The sequence below is a fragment of the Salmo salar genome, chromosome 13, assembly GCF_965601325.2.
Source record: "Salmo salar chromosome 13, fSalSal1, whole genome shotgun sequence".
Lineage (NCBI taxonomy): Eukaryota > Metazoa > Chordata > Actinopteri > Salmoniformes > Salmonidae > Salmo > Salmo salar.
In genome coordinates, this window is record NC_138303.1 from 43,143,699 (window position 1) to 43,161,646 (window position 17,948).

A 17,948-nucleotide genomic window follows, 5' to 3' on the forward strand; every position below is an offset into this window, starting at 1 on the left:
AAATATAAGAGTAAGTCTATTTGAGAGGCCCCTACGTTTTCATCACACTCTATCGGCTTTCTAAATGGGTCAAATAGGAGAGAGGGGGCGGACCATGCATGCAGGACAGGAGAGATGGGAGGTGGCCCTGGCAGTGTGGCACCAAGGTTAACTAATTAGAGCATTAGTGTGTGATACATGTCTCTCTCAGGTGATCAGTCAAAGCCATCCAGTCATCCCCTCCTTACCGCCCCTCATCCCCCTCACCCCCCCCCCTTTCATCCCCTCATTACCTTCCCCTGCTATCTCCCCTTAACACCTGCAGCCCAGCCGTCGATCGGAGTATTATACAGTGGCTGCCCACAAACACACACACGCACGAGCCAATCTGAAACGCGCATGCATTCACACACGGTAGTATCACACGGGTCCATACACCGCCGCTCTTTGTCCTGCCGGAGCCAAGGCCTGCCCATCACATCAATCTAACGGCAGCACTGTTTATATTTATGTACAGAGGATAGAGAGGGGCGAGAAAAGGTCCTCTCTTACTGTGGGGTTTATTGACTAAGCATTAAGTGGACATTATCAGCCAATAGCCTGGTTATTTATGAGGCGGTGATAAAGGCTTGGAGATTGAGTTATGTGAGAACCAGGCTCTGGATGAAAGGTGCTCATACAAACCGCTGATACCCGCCGCTCGGCACTCCGTGTCTGGGTAGAGAGAGAGGCACGCCAGCCCATGCTGGGGCTGAGCTGGGAGAGCCGGGCCAAACCGAGCTGAAACACTACTGCATGGAGGATTTATGGATGGGGCATTTATGCTCCTTCCGCAGGTCAAACGAGGGGCTGTTAATCTACATTTCCTATCTGCGTAAGACGAGGCAAATCTATACTGTACTTACTGAATTCTATTGACCTCTTGACCTTAGCGTAAGATGATACTGAGGGCAGCTCAGAGAACGAGTGTTTAAAATGCAACATGCTGTTATACATAATGCATGGAAAAATATACATGATTTCTCAATCCTTTTATTGACTATCGCCAGTGTCCACAGCTATTCCCTCAGCCAGACTTCAGTGCTCGGTTTGGTTTTACTTAAAAAAGCTGTGGCTACAATGAAACAGCAATCCTATGGACTGGTTATATTTTCTTGTGTTAATTTAAAGGAAAAACAGGAATTAATCTATGATAAATCTGATCCCTCCAAACACCTGTACTGTACACAGACATACATATACACACCCCCAATACAGTACACACACACCTTCAACCAAATTCACGACATACACCCATCTTCATACTGTACACACACCCATTCTCACCCACAATGTAATGTAACTGCACACAAACACACACCTTCACTAAAATCCACAACACACACTTTCACCAAAATCCACAACCCACACACATCCTCACCAAAATCCACAAAACATAAACAAACTAACTTTACCCACTGTAACTGTAACTGTACACACACCACTGTATTCTTCACCCACTACCCCAAGGAAGCCATCTTTCTCTGCACTAAACCAGGTCAACAAACAAAAAGCAATTATGTTGGGCAGCTGCCGCCTGGGAGTGGGTAATTACAGTGCTGTGTGGACAGCTTCATTCTAAACAGGTACTAAAAGCATCATCCATCATCCTCACACTCACTGACGCCCACCTCACCCTCGTCACGTGACACGAGTGAAGTGTGTAGCTGTGGAACTGTGATGGGGGGATGGGGGGGTATAGGAAGTGTGGGGGTATGTGCGTGTGTGTGTGTGGGGGGGGGGGGTTGTGTTTCTGGGATTGTGTGTGTGTGCAGGGGGAGTGAGAGTGAGATGGATGTGATTGGCTGCTGCCAGAAGTCCTTTTAGAGGTCAGCCAATCAGAAGAGATGACCTGCCAATGACCTTGTATCACTTGACCTCCGAAGGCCTGAGGGTCAGTCGCTCATATCTGGAGGAGAACATAGCAGGAGGCAAGGAACAGAGAGAGAGAGAGAGAGAGAGAGAGAGAGAGAGGGAAGATGAATGGCAGAGAAGAAGAGAATGGTGTGAGAGGAGTGGGGAGTGGGGCGGCACCAAGAGAAGGATGGGTAAATAAGGAAAGGGAGGGGTAAAGATGAAAAATCACCTGGGGTTCCCCCTTTGGATAAAGGGACTGTTCAATGTGTGTTTTTATAGCATCCAGCCCAGTCCTGCAGTCCGTCTCACACCTCTGTTCCAGTTATCTGCCTAACCTGTGTGGATGTTATCCTTGAATATATACAATATATAACAAAAATATCTATGTTAGATGTTAGATGCAAAACCTACCAAAAAATTATCAAGAGTAAAAAATGGTCCATAATTCTATTTATTTACGCTTCCTCAGGAAAACGTAGGTTCAGGGACATGATTGTACGGTAATCCGTTTGTTTTTCTCCGCCCTAAATGAATTAAAATGGTGGCTGCCGGCTGGCATAGACCTGATTGAGATAGGTTCATGAACTGGGCTCCTATTCAGCACGCACGGATGATTGAGGGATGAGGCACAAAGACACATCTGAAAGACAGACAGCGCCCTCGAACCACCCCTTCTCTTCTCCTCTCCTCCTGACTCCCCCTCTCCTCCCCTCATCTCTCCACCGCCCGCCCCACCCAACCCCACCTCCCTGCTCCCCTGTGCTCCCCTCTCTTCTCTCCATATGTCTAAGAACCTGTTGTCATGGCAACTTCACCCAGCGCAGCAGAAAAGGGAGGGGGGGTTGTCGACTTTAGATCAGACAAATAAGCATTGCAGGGCTCATTTATGATTTTTTTAAATGATACTAAAGAGATCAAAATGTGTGTGTGTGTGTGTGTGTGTGTGTGTGTGTGTGTGTGTGTGTGTGTGTGTGTGTGTGTGTGTGTGTGTGTGTGTGTGTGTGTGTGTGTGTGTGCGTGCGTGCGTGCGTGTGTGTCTGTGTGTGTGTGTGTGTCCGTGTTGTGTGTGTGCGTGCGTGTGTGTGTGTGTGTCCGTATTGTGTCTGTACACTAAATACTGGTAACGGTAATACATGTCATTGCCTCAATTGAATAAATCGTTTTGTATGATATATTGTAATGCAACCTACATAACCATCAATTCAAAACTCTATTCAAATGAATTCTGAAAAATAAGTATAGGGCTCCTTCATTGCAATAGCCAGACTCAAGTATGGCTGACATCTTGAATGCAGCATCAGCAACCCCTATAGAGGCCTATTGTTTTGCTTTGTGTGTGTCGTCCCCCCCCCCCCCCCCCCCCTCACTTTATGCTCATCTGCAATTTTTGAAAGGGCAATGCAAAACGCTAATGTAAACAGAGCTGTAGGATAGAGGTCAGTAGCTCCACACAATCTGCCGTGGCGTCCACCTGCATTCATTTTACTGACGATGCATGTGTTCCTGCAGAGGAGAGGAGAAACCCTTTCTGAACCTGCAGCATGCTGCTTAGTCTCAGAGTCTCAGAAACCTGTCTCCATTCAAAATTCGTATGGGGAAATAACAATAGAGTTCCTATGCAATAAACACGCAACCTTGACACAGATTCACCTTTGTGTGCACCCCTTCTTTCTCTCTCTCCCTTACTCGCTCTCTCTCCCTCACTCTCCCCTTTACCTTGTGTTGACTCGATCGCAGGGCTCCCCTCCCCCCGTCCAAAAGCAAACTTCTCTGTTCCTGCAGCCAGAAATGCTGAGTGCTACTGTTTTGCTTTGTACACTGAAATGCGCTGAGGCTGTAAGCTGTCCCCAAGCATCTGGTCCCTGGAGGAGAGGAGGAGAGGATGACAGGAGAAGCAAGGAGTGTGAGGTGTGTGTGTGTGTGTGTGTGTGTGTGTGTGTGTGTGTGTGTGTGTGTGTGTGTGTGTGTGTGTGTGTGTGTGTGTGTGTGTGGTGTGTGTGTGTGTGTGTGTGTGTGTGTGTGTGTGTGTGTGCGTATGTGCGCACGATTATGCATGTTGTACACTTATCGTTCATTGCTGCTACTTGAGTAATGAATTGTCAAACAAGGTAGCCAAACCTGTGACAGAGAGAGAGAGAGGGTATAAGAAGAAGTGCACAGGAGAGAGTAAAGGCGAGAGTGAACGACTGAGAGAGAGTGAGAGGAAGAAGGAAGAGAGAGTGTAATCCCGGACAACGCCATATGTATTTAACTTCATTAGTAGTTCTGAAATGTTTAAGTTGATCAGTAGATTTCATTTCAGGGTGCACCTGCATGTACATTATGCATTGCGTTAACACTAGGTTGACTTACAATGAATTTCAATGAATCCAGTAAAATCACACTGACGCATGTCAATGCAAAAGTAATGCAAAATATTTATCTGAATCAATCAGTCATCTCATTCTATAGGATGCATTAGGACAAGAATATCTGTACGTATTCCTATAACCAGAATAAACTCTGGGCTCTTGTTATAGCCTTGTGTTCCCAGAAAAACTCAAGGCTCTACAGTATCACTTGATTGGGTTCAACCTTATGAATGCAAGTTTTGAATAGTTTTGAACCTGTATTAATACTTGTGTCAGTGCATGACAGAGGTGTCACCGTGATGAGGGAGCTGTGCATCTTGGGAAAAGCGGGGAAAGGGGAGTACAGATCCATCAGACAAGAATGGTTTCAAACTATGGAAATGTCAGTGTCGACAGAAACGCAAAGGTGTTCTCATCAATTGACAGGCAGCCAGCCCAACACTGAACCTGTCAGAGGAAAACTAGAACAAATATTTGTACAGGTGCTTAAGAACAGATATGGCTAGCTGAGCCTCTGTGTCCACGAGATAATGGTGCATATTTAACTAGATTAAACTCAACTAATTAAGTCAAATATCAGTCCATCACAATCATAATCATTATCGCGTACATCAGAAGCGTCATCACCATCACACTGTAGTGGGTACATCCTGTTATATTGTTTGCTAAAAACCAAATCACTTATAGACGCTGTCAAGCGTTCCTAATATGGTCATCATGTTTTATTGCAGGAAGCAGAACTAATGGTGTGTATTTAAATGACTTTAAATGACAGCGCAAAATATAAAAATACATTGGGTACAGTGCGCTGCCTTTTACAATTATCCTCCCTTTGATTCAATCAAGCTCATCTTTTTCAGGGCCATAAGCCATGAAGGACATTGTACTTCATTTTTTAATGAATTAAGTCTGCACGCATTTTATAGTTCATTTACGTTCCTGTAGGTGAAAACGAATGAACTAATGAACAAAAAAGATATGGCTGTAGGAAGCAATTTTGCAAACGTTTTAGACAGAGGCAATAAGATTTTGTCGATTAAGTGTTGACATGCAATGAAAGAGCAGACAGAGTAAAGACAATGTCGATGTGAAATTGGACCATAACAATGTAACAACAAATAAAATGCAATACAGGCCTAGACAATTAGATTTTATAATAAGCATTGTTAACAGGTCAATAATAACAGTACAATTATTAGTAGGCCTACTCAATCAGGCTATATAATTCTATTCTTCTCGGTCCATTTCAATGCGGGATGAAATATTGTTTTGAACAAAAGTGTTACGGAGTTGCTTGAAAAAGCCAAAGAGCCCTTGTGAGTCTAAGGTCACACAGATGAAGGATCATCTTTCTCTCCTTGACTAACTGACCGGTCACCGTCGTCAGAAGGCAAGACAAAGGTCACGGGGTCAGAGTTGAACTCTGGAGTAACTGCAAACATTAGCACGACTTGCACAAGCTTAAGTGCATGTTTCCATAACCCTATACAATAGTGGCATATTCATTCATATAAAACTATGCATGGAAAATCCCAAAATATGTCAAATGTTCTACACTTGTAATTAATTCAAAGGAAGGCATCGGTCAGTAGTAGGCCAATAGTTTACAATAAATAATTACAGTAATTCCGAGCATAAGTAACTCAAGTAATTCCGTGCTTCCAAATGTTTTGTAATTTTCAGCCTTGCAACATCTTTATTGGTGATAAATAGTCCTAACACGCGCATGCAAAAAGCTAATCAACTAAACTAGGCTATTCGATATTTCCGAAAATAATATGGATTCATCCCTTCCATGGTTTTAATTTTAAACGTGACTAACTATAGGCCCTGTATTAACACCACGGATAACCTGTTACTCCGTCAATAACGTTTTCATGAGGCATGTGAACAAACATTTAACGAACGCATTTCAGTGGAATAGTGGCGTCGTGCCCAGTCAATGTATTGGTTGATTTACAGGGGAACATCACAGTTTAGATAGCGTTTTATTGTTGAACACATGTTGAAACTGAAGTGATCACAAGTGGATTTTTATTTTTTGATGTATGTTTATGACGAGGCTATTAGCATACTCGTTAAGGGAAAAGGATTCTACAATTAACTTGCATTTACAGTTCCGTTGAAATGCGTTGAAATGTTTGATTCAAATGGTCGGATTAACGTTGATCAATACACTAAACCTGTTAGTCAATAAATCTATCAGTCAATTGCGAAATGAATCCCTTGGCGCTCGCGGTATAATTCAAACCATTAACGGACAGAAACAAAAAGATTGAAACAGGAGATACAGAAAGATGAAGAGAAGAGAGCAACAATGTTGAATAGAGGTGGAAAGATCAAATCAACAATTATTCATATTCAAGAACATGAAAAATCTAAACAGAATAATAAATATAACTCAAATAACTGTTCATTTATTCCACATTTGTGACAACAAGATCTATTACTGTAGATAGGCTATTGACAAAAATATTGTAAATTATTTTGGAAATAGTTTTCAGCCATGGTGCTTTTTTTTTAAAGGATGAATTCGATTTTCTTTCACCTTTTAAAAGAAGAGAAAACCCTGACAGAAACGTACATACTTTTTAGTCAAGAACATTTCAGGTGGGCTGTTTCCGAAGAAAGAGCTGGCTACAAAATGATTGTAATGCTGCTTTAATGACATGTAGGCTAATTTATAATAAATAACAACTCAACAAATAAATAAATAAACAAATACATATAATTCATATTATAATAATAGTTATGTCTGATTAAACTCATGTTATTTGGTATAAACTCATAAAGTGCCTTAATCATTATACTACCACAGCTGACACTGGAGAACATTTCAAATGTCTTCTTGAATAGCCTACTCCAATTAAAAGTCTCAGGTAGACTTATATTGCCTAGTAAAATAATGGTTCAATAAATACAGAAAATAAACATGCGCGCCTCTAAAATTAAGACTCACCGAGTCAAACATTTACAATAAATCATTCTTGAGTTCACAAAACGTACCCTGCTTTTGTGGTTTACGTGCAAAACAACATGACCCTGATTTAACCAATTAGGCTAACTAAAATTCCTCCAAACGGAGAATCAAACCAGCTGCAGGTTGGTGACACTGTGACTATTTTTAGGCCTACACACCTTGTTTTGTAACGCATGAGACAGGTCCTCTGCTCGTTGCTGTTTGGGAGAGCACGAGGTCGGGTCAGGTGTCCAAGTCGTTGGAGCGTGAGCTTTCTGAGCATCTCGAGGACGCCAAAGGGGCCACGGGGAGAAGAAGGCCCTCGCGCGTTCATTTCTTGTGTTTCACGAGCCGGTTCTGGAACCAAATCTTCACCTGCGTCTCGCTCAGCTGCAGGGCGCTCGAGATATCCACTCTTCTGGCCCGCGTCAAGTACTTGTTGAAGTGGAAATCCTTCTCGAGCTCCGTGAGCTGTTTTGTGGTGAAGTTGGTCTTTGGTACCCATCGGTGGTTACCTCCACCTCCTCTGTCCATACTGACCCCCGTGCAACTATACTCAATCCACAGGCCATGCGCATCTTGGCTGAAAAGACAGTTAAAACACAAATATAGCATTATTATAAGGAGCATAAAAGTGCTTCTGAAACTGACCCTGGAGACCACGCTGGCTGCAACATAAAGTCATCTTATCTAATGAAAGAGATGAAGGAAGGTTTCAGGTGGATTAAAGTAATTACACAATGACTTATAAAACATCTATTCAATATATTCATTAAGTTAATTGGTTATGTGTATCTGTATTGAGATCAATACACTGGATGGCAATGAGGAATTAAAAACGTGGCACTAAATAGTTACATTTTTTGTTGCAGTGTCCAAGATTCAGCTATGGTTCAGAGAGAGGGATAAAGTAACCGTCGTGGCTTTTGCACTAATCGCACACTGAACACTGGACTAAAACCAGATAAACAGTTGACTCACTAAATCCTCGGGACTAGAGTAGGTGTGATGAAACTGTACATTCAGATATATCCCAAGCCTGGTGTGTTTCTTCATCCTGGTCCAGGAACCCTAAAGCTGAGCACTTTTTGTTGTTGTTGCCTTTAGCACTACACACCTTTTTGAAATCAGAACATATGAATGATGAGTTGATCATTTTAATCAGCTAGAATAAAAACAAAATGTGCCCCGCTTTGGGTCTCCGGGACCAGTATTAGGAAACATTGATTATAGGTGTTGGATTGTTTGGAAAAAAATGTATGTCTACAATTTCCTCAGAACTAATTTAACACTATAACACATTGTTGTCCATCAGTGATGGAGATACCAACCCCATCATGGTATCTGTCTATGGTGATTATAGGTGGCTGTCTGTATTTCTTCATGATTGAGTCAATTGACTGGTACTGTATCCGTACTGTACCATGGACTCAATAAGGCCAGGTATTGGATGTAATAACTTCTATCATAATTCATAGGAAATGTATAGGAATGAAGAGGCTATAAAGAAAGAGGCTTCTTAAACACGTCAGCTCATAGAACAAGTCTTGAAATCCATGTTTTAGACAAAGGAGAATGTCAAGGAGACGTTTACCTGACCTATAACCTAGAATAAGAGCCTTTGATGACTATGAAGAGGCCAACACAGACCAAACAATACAGTAAGTAATTAAGCACAGGGGCTCTCAGGAATAGAACATCACATGTACATTCTGATTAATGACTTCTAAGATAATAGAATTGATGCTGGCCAGGAGGAATAAAGAATCAAACTGAAAATATTTGAGGAATGACTTGCACGCTTTAAAAATAGCCAGCCAACAGGGCAAGCTGTTGAGGGAAAGTATTCCTTCCTAGCCAAGGAGAGACAGAAACAGAGAGAGAGAGAGAGACAGAGAGAGACAGAGAGAGAGAGAGAGAGAGAGAGAGAGAGAGAGAGAGAGAGAGAGAGAGAGAGAAAGAGAGAGAGAGAGAGAGAGAGAGAGAGAGAGAGACAGAGAGAGACAGAGAGAGAGAGAGAGAGAGAGAGAGAGAGAGAGAGAGAGAGAGAGAGCGAGAGAGAGAGAGAGAGAGAGAGAGACAGAGAGAGACAGAGAGAGAGAGAGAGAGAGAGAGAGAGAGAGAGAGAGAGAGAGAGAGAGAGCGAGAGAGAGAAAGAGAGAGAATCAAGAGGAAAAGGATCAATACTCATTGCCTCAGCCATCTGGGCATCCTGCCCACAGTAATTCAGGTGCTGTCAGAGCATAATTGAAGAATGACGCACTGGGAGTATATACACTGTACCAGCAGATCAACTTACAGACGGGTTGTACGGAGGCCTTTATGCATGAGAGAATATAGGGATGCTTTGTTTTCGTGCCAAGACAATACACCCTCCAGAAAAAAAAACGTTGCTGCTGCTTTCACTAATCATACTACTGGTAAGAATGTAGCACTAATGAGATATACTCCAACCCTGAGAATCATTCTTATGATGCTATGTCTATACTATATCTACCCAGCTGTTTGTATGATAGCTTAAAGCCATCAGACAGTAATATACAAACGCTGTCTAGAGGACATGGATACTAGTCCTGGAAAGCAACAAAAAACAATCAATATAAATCAAGACATATTGGATGAGAAATTGTTGTATTGTAGATGTCTCCGAGACAGGTAACAAAGAAGGCATGCCATTTTTGATTAACCATTTACTGCAGTGGGCTAAATCGGGGTCACACAGAAGGATTATTGGTCGTTTTAAACATGATAAATTACTTTCAATGGGCAAAGTCAAGAAACTGCAAGTATTCTACGGGAGTTTTTAGTAAGTACGATCTCATTTCTATGAAATCAGAAAGTATATGCTGAATGCACAGTAAAGACCGATGTGTTGTTGGTGGACTGATGATATGTGACTATGATTATGGTCAAAAGGTGAACACGTAAAGGTGCTTGGCATTGAGATCAATACACAAGGCTCTCATTACTATACCGACATATAATCAATGAGCAGAGAGCTCTAACGTTTTTGGGAGTGAGCTTGGCTAAACTTACCTGTGCACACTGAACACTCAGGTCATGCTGCCTTTCCAGAGCACAGTGATGCAAATGAAAGTGGATAGAATAAAACTATTTTATTATTTTCTAGAAATACCTCCCTCCTGTTCTGTGCCCCAATAGGTACAGAGAGGCAGGCCTATACTGTGTATAGACCCACTACACCTGGCCCAGCGTCCCCTGCCTTTTCCCCAGTCCATCCCAATTTTTCCAATCTGGGTAGAATTGATGAATGCATAGGTAAAATGTCACTTACTGTATGGTTATTGTGGTTGACTGATTCAGGAATTCTAAGTGTTCAGTTATACTATTCATATTTTATAGCCTATTAACTTTGGTTAAAAGTTCATAATTATGTATTTATTTCTGAAGCCATTTGGTGCAATAGGCTACATGAATGCGGATAAAATACTTGTCTTGTAGTTGATCATTTTGACCGACTTTGCGAAACTTCAGCTACGCACAAAAACACGTCAAACTTGTTTTGCCTGTTGTACAGTAGCCTACAGTAGCCTAGCTTATACTTTCTCACAGCACAGCACTGTCCTACATACAGAAGCCGATTTGAGACTATGGCACATTGTTGCAGACTACTTTTCAACATATGACGAGTAATCAATAACGGTTTACCAAACGTTAAATGTAGATGTAGAAACTAATTGGTAACTAATGATACAGTACTCACACATCGTTAAAGACTTGCTATTGGTTTTCGTATCAAGAACAAATCAAGTTTTACAAATTATTGGGTCAATAAGATAGCTGTCGTCTTTCCAAATGGGAACGTGAACGACATGTCCAAAACTTACCCGTCCGAGGTTGACTTCTCTTTACTTTCATCCACTCAAAGGTTTTGCTCCTGTGACTTAGTTAAGGTACCTTACACTTGGGGTCCGAGTGAGAGCCACTGTCCACAACAGCAAAGTGAATCTTAGGCCCATCATGAGTGTAGATTTGAATGTGTGCATTTATACACCCGAATTCGGGGTGCGCCAGCGCCTCAGTCGCAGTGTTGTGTGTGGAAGAGGAGTATCCAAGTCCGGGAAGTCGTGCTCGTGAGCCAGGAGGTAGGAGGGGAGACGAGAGTAGTGGAGGCAAGCCGGTGGCGTGGTGGAAAAGCCCTGACTCTGTGTTAAGGGAGGGCTGAGCCTGAGCAGACCCGGAGCTGACTTAACGTGCAGTCCGTTTCAGAACTGGCTTCGAATAAAGATGGTTAACTGTGTTGCAATTCATATTCCCTGCCAATCTCTGCTGAAGTTTTTCCTTAGTTGCCAGCGCTAACTTCAGGAGAAGTTATCTGGTCCAAGTCCCGTATCCTGACCTCCCCTGGTCGGTAGCCCCCTGCTACCCTCCCCATTACACGCTAACTCTTGATATGAATTCACCTACACATAATCGTTGGACCGGTCAAACGGTCGTAGAACGCATGGACAAGTAGCTATAGCTAACACCCAACAACGCATGGATGGACCAAGACAGCGACCATGCATGGACAGTCAGATGGGCATGCCCTGGAGAAAGTCGATCTCTGATTGATGGAGATGACGTGCCCTCTTGGTCTTGGCCAATAGCTGGACATCTCTGTCATCCATCCGGGACACCGCTGATTAGCCAAGCCAAGCAAGTTGTAGACTCATTTGGGGTGGCCAAATGAATGGACTCCGGTACAGCAGACAATGCCAGTGCAGACCATCATTCGTGGTCACTTTATTTTCTCAAACAGGGCCGTTTAAATATTTACGTGTAAGATGGACACATAAAGTGGCACTTTATGACTGGGATATGGAGGACTGGAATATGGAGGAACAAGTAGGCCTACAGTAAGGAAAGTTCACTGAGACGATGGACCAACGCTTCTGATGTCTGGCATTCATCAAAGTGTCACCGCTCATATTTAAAACAGGCACAGGTAAAATGACGGCAGATTGGCATGTTCCTCTTTACGCGCACAGTGCTGCAGGCCTTCTCCATCTACCAACTTTGTGACTCTGTATACATCATGCCAGATATGTTGTTATCATTTACCAAAACGATTAGGCCTATAGCTGTTTTTCAATAACTGCTTTTAAGGTACAAGCCAATACAATAACAACACTTGTTTGCAGGTCCTGGATTGAAATATTTGCCAATATTGTCCTAAGACGTTCATTAGAATAGGCCTACATAATGTAAAACGCCTAAAAAGAACTAGTAGGAAGGTAGACTATAGGTTGGATAGACTATAAGTGGATACAGTCTATTCATTGGCGTTAGGGTCTTATGGAGCTATCCTGCGATGACGGTTTCTTCAGCAGCAGTGGCCGCGTTCAGTGCAGGGCTAAGGGTCATGTGAAAGGCACACTTAATGGGTTCAAAGGTCGTGACAGTGGCTGTTGAGCTGTTCACTGGCAGCATATCTGTAATTAGTCTCCGAACAACTAGGAAAATAGCTCCGTGGACAAACCCCAAAAGTTTTGCATTTGAGAGACAGGTGGATATGGACGTTCACAGTTAGCTTTATGAAATGGGAAGATAAACTAATAGAACTATGAATTATCAAACTATGTCAATATTGCAAATGCAGGCTCAGCGATGTTATTTCCGATACATCTTTCCATCTCATGTATATTATATATACAGCCGGCCTTCTTCTTTCCATTAAAAATGTATTTACATTTTTAATTAGATGGCATAGGAAATGGTGACAGTGCAAATTGAACAACAACCTTTATATTACATTTTGTTCGGCCGCTATAATTCCCAGTTACGTGCATAGGCCTATACGCTCATCCTCATTTTATTACACTTTAAGGAGAGCTAAATCTGTTTAATTGCCTACATTAAAGTTTTATCTATTCAGATTAGGCTACATGTTAAGAAACTAAATAACACAACGTGTGAAAAAAATGTTAGTATTAGCTCCTACATTTTTTTTTAAGAAGAATAATTTACAGGTAGGCGTGCAGTTTTATTAGGAATTATTTGAAGGAATTACAAGTGTTTAGAGATACAGGTAATTACAACGTTATTGATTAAGTAGCATGTCTGTTGAGTCCAGATATTGAGGTGGGTGAGACAAGTGGGTGGTGAATCCAAAGATCTTTGGTTTTGTTCTTCTTCAAATACATTTGTGGATAGTATTGACTGCTATACAATTGGAGTGTAATATTACATATACCGGTACACCAACATCACAATACACAACATATTTTACTTTCACAAGCGTAAATGTAATCCGTTTAAAATGGTGTAATTATTATTTGTAGGAAATATCGTGCATTTATTATTGTTATTGTTATTATTATTATTATTATATGAATTAGTTTTATTAGGCATATCATTTTTGCTATTATTATTATTGTAGGGGAGAGAAATTGATATGAATAATGTTTTATTGTTAATAACTAACCTCTATTTGCATCTGAATTTTTGTTTTAATTATTATCATTACCTTAACATTATTTTCCATCAAAGACCATATCACTAACGTGATCACAATATTTATCCACAACTCCACAATAGTAATTACAAAACAATGATATATAATCAACAATTTAGGCCTATAAAAGCATACAACATTCTATAGGCAACAGCCCACAAACCCGGTCGCAGCTGGGGGAGTTAATGGAATTCTCTTGGCAGCGATGTGCTGAATGAGTGAGTGCGATATATCCCTTCCCTCCGTGCATTTGCATGCTACACTTATCCATCTTGTTGTCATCGTGCGAGGTTACCCAGGGTTCACGCGCTAGCTTGTTTCTCTCCCCTACACTCAATAAATAAATCTCCGCAGCGTTCTGTTTACCGCCTGAATATAAATTTGTTTGCAGTCGATCGAAGACCTGTGTGGAGGTATTAGAAATTGTATTTCTCTAATGGCTTTCAGCAAAGGGAGTATGATAAAAAAACATTTTTTAAAAACAACTAGCATGAGAATCTTTCCTCTCCCTTTATGGAAATACACGTACTTCTTTAATTAAAAAAAGTTAATAAACCCAGTTACCAACGAATAAAAAAATCCGAAAATAAAAAAATAAAAAAATATGCAGCCATGCATATATTCAGTCAGTGGCATATGTTTGATTAGCATATATTTCAAAATAAGTGTGTTAAACACCCTCCTGGTTGTAAACATCCTGGCAACAGGAGTGATATTATCACGCTGACCTTAGGAAGTAAACAAGTCCTCTGAACCTTGTGTTGGCTCCTTCTCCCTCTCAACAGCTTGTATCCCCAAAACAGACACATTTACCAGGACAGATGATGCTGAACAATCTGGGCTAATGTTAACAATGGAGAAAGAACATTTCCTTTTTTTGTTTTTTTTTACAGCTGGAATGAAACCAACCAGCAGCCAATACCACCATCCTAAACCTCTTCTCCCTCTGCAAAATAAATTAACCAACTCACTGCATTATTTAACATCCTGCATGGATGTCAGATTTGGACTTTGCTTCACATGCCTCATTAAAATTATGCACTCCTACAAAACCCTTCTCAGATGCAATTTGGCGATAAAGTCAAACACCACGTGTTGTTCTGGATGCGTAACCTAAAATACCTTGTTGTACCCTGTACAATCCATTCCATGTGCCCTTATAACATGCATATTACATTTTCACATACCTCCATCCTCTTGTTGATGGCGTTATTGTCTCTATAGTTGTCATTGGAGGTGAGGTAAACAACGCTATTGGTGAGGTTGTCTATCTCAGACAGCAGGTAGAAAGAATATTGATTGACTGATGCTGCTCATTTGTTTTCTGCTCCAGTCTCTGATCTTTCTGATCTGTCGCCAATAGAGGAGCTGAGCTGCAGAGGCCCAGGGATCATGGTGGCCATGCCTGGATGGATGGGATTATCTCCTATAGGTTTGTATGGACCCCTCACCCTGTTGACACGGACACACACACACACATACGCACTCACTCACGCACACACGCACACACACACACACACACACACGCACGCACGCACGCACGCACACGCACACACACACACACACACACACACACACACACACACACACACACACACACACACACACACACACACACACACACACACACACACCTTGCTGACAGTGGCGGTAATGATGCTGCAGGCTGAAGCGTGGTGTCAGTGCTGACACTGACACGATGAGGCCCTGGTCTAACCCAGGAACACCGTCATAGACTCATTATTTGTCATCTCTCGACCCTGGGAGCGCTGGGAATTAACCGTGCGATGACAGATGACTGTCACCACCAACCTGAGGTCACAGTCGGCCGCTAATGCAGTGTGGGACTGGGCGGTAAAAGCTGGGCGACCTATACTGTGGCGGGGATCTCAGTGGGGTCCACAAGATGACAAACAGGAGCAGTAAAAGCCAGCTAGGCGATATACGTGGCGAGGCACTCAGCAATCTGTACAGTGGGGGTCACTCAGCAGTCATAACCTGAGTTGTGGTCTTTTCCAGGTCAAGGGACAGAGGCACGTTATAGTGAGGGAGAGATTGCAGGGACAGGGGGAGGGGCTCATCTAAGATGTATGTAACCACATTCCCACAGAGAGGATAATAGAGCGAATCACAGCCTACAGCGCTGGCTTGGCATACTCAGACTTCCCAAGAATATATAGATACTAGTGCGCCACCAGAATATGTGTGTATGATGCTTCACAAATCCTAGGAGCCCAGCGAGGCGCTCAGCAGGCAGTCTGCCAAACACCATGACAACAAAGCATCCGTCATCACCGTTCCACAGCCAGCTGCTGTGCACACTTCTCGGTTTCCTTCCGGAGTTCTTACTGGCGGGAAATGAGCAGGGTTCAACACGAAGCGGGAGTGTGTCGTGTGTGTGTTCACCATAGCAGCACATTGCCATATGCCTCTGTCTTCAGTCTCACACTGCAATGAATGCAGGGAAATAGAATGAGAATGAGGAGACAGCACATGGCATTTAGACGTTTTTAGAGCTTAAAACGTTTATCGTGGACATGAATAAGGGTAAAGAATTTTTGTGACACAAAAGGCTGTGTGTTTAATTTCAGGTTTTACCGTAGAATGCATTGAAGCTGTATAATAAAGCCATTGGGTCTGTCCATCGTATCTGCTGTCCTTTCTGAACCATCAATGACGATCAACGGGTTGGCATTTAGCCATGATGATTGGTGTGATTACAATTTCATTTCATCGGTCAGATTTGTTCTAGTGGCAGATATACTGTAAATGCCAGTTAGAATACGTTTTTAACCAAATCAATTTGTACAGCATGCGATTCCTCTAGGACTTGAACATTGCTGTAGTGCCAACAGAGCCACACAGGACCACAGCAGAAGTACAGTAAGTGACTCTCTCTCTCAGTTTGCTCTGTCCTTCCCTCGACTGCCACACTTTTATCGGTGGCTTTACCTTTTCATTGTCACCGATCATCCTTAACTGGGATGTATTTCAAACGTCATTGATCTTTATAGCCGCATGCTTTAATATGACGGTAACAGTTGTCTAGCTAACCAGGAAGTCAAATTCCTGAGAGGGATGAGCAGTACCAGGTGAGTTGTCATCCATCTACCTGAGTGATGCTCTCCCTCGCTCCGTTCCACACCACGGAGCGAACATATAAATACAACCCATAAAGCTGACACAGGAAATTGATACTTAACAAAAAAGCAGCTGGAAAGGGGCATGAACGGTGTGACGTACTGCTGAGGGTGGGGGGGATGAAGGGAGAGAGGGAAGGGGAGAGGGAGAGAGCGAGAGAGAGAGCGAAAGAGAGAGTGTAAAGGCTGATGATAAGGTTAACGGTTGTAAAATGTACTTGATTGGCTAAAGGCCACCTGTGAAGTTCAGTGTCTTGTTTATCATCGGAGGAATAGAGTATAATGCATTTATAATACCTGTAATACCTACTTGTTGGCCTAAAATAAGCAAAATGAAAATATAACAACACAGACAAGAGAGGGTCACCAAGAATGATCTCACATTGAACGTTTTATGGGCAGTCTGTCTTTGTTTATGTGACCACCAATTGTCAAAAAACATCAACTATGATCTGGTTTGGATTACTAGTCTGCTGGGATCTGACCTCAAGTTCCCGAATGTATAATGTAATGCATTCTCAACCCTGGATTCTGTTTCATATTCTGCAATGACACTGAGTGTTTGTAGTGGCATGGCTTAGTGTGGTGCGTGTGGTTTTTAATGTCTAAAAGCTGACTGTTTAGGATGGAACAGAGCAGAACAAGCAGAGCTCTTCAGATGCCGGGCCAGGCCTCATTTAATGCTCTGTATTACGACCATAAATCACGTCTGCTCACACAGCACACACAAGAATGCAAAGAATCCAACACTGCTGCCTGCAATTTAGTCCCTCTCTCTCTCTCGCTCTCTCTCTCTCACTCAGTCTCTTGGTTTTCTTTCTCCTCTTCTCTCTCCTCTCTAATCTATTCTCCGTCTGTCTCTCTGTCTCTGTCTCTGTCTTTCTTTCTCTTTCTCTCTCTCTCCCTCTCTGATTTATATTGAGTATGCATCTTCTGTTTTGTGTCCTGATTCAATCGTTTTCATCACACTGTACCTTTGATCTTAGACAGACTGCATTGTCGAGTCCAGAAGGTTCCAGGTCATAAATATCTGATGATAACACTGCTGGCATTTACTGTATAATCTCTGTCTCTCTGTCTCTCTCTCTCTCTGTCTGTCTCTCTCTCTCTGTCTCTCTCTCTCTCTGTCTGTCTCTCGGTCTCTCTCTCTCTGTCTGTCTGTCTCT

General features: G+C 42.4%; 1 pseudogene across 1 annotated transcript; it reads right to left on the bottom strand.

The window, feature by feature from the left end:
* Nucleotides 1–6,623: 6,623 nt before the first annotated feature.
* Nucleotides 6,624–11,816, bottom strand: LOC106567302 (homeobox protein Hox-C1a-like; annotated as a pseudogene). Its single transcript, XR_014379940.1, has 3 exons — nucleotides 11,775–11,816; nucleotides 11,034–11,609; nucleotides 6,624–7,768 (listed from the first exon to the last, which is right to left on the bottom strand). The product of XR_014379940.1 is annotated as a homeobox protein Hox-C1a-like (transcript).
* Between the last annotated feature and the right edge of the window lie 6,132 nt (nucleotides 11,817–17,948).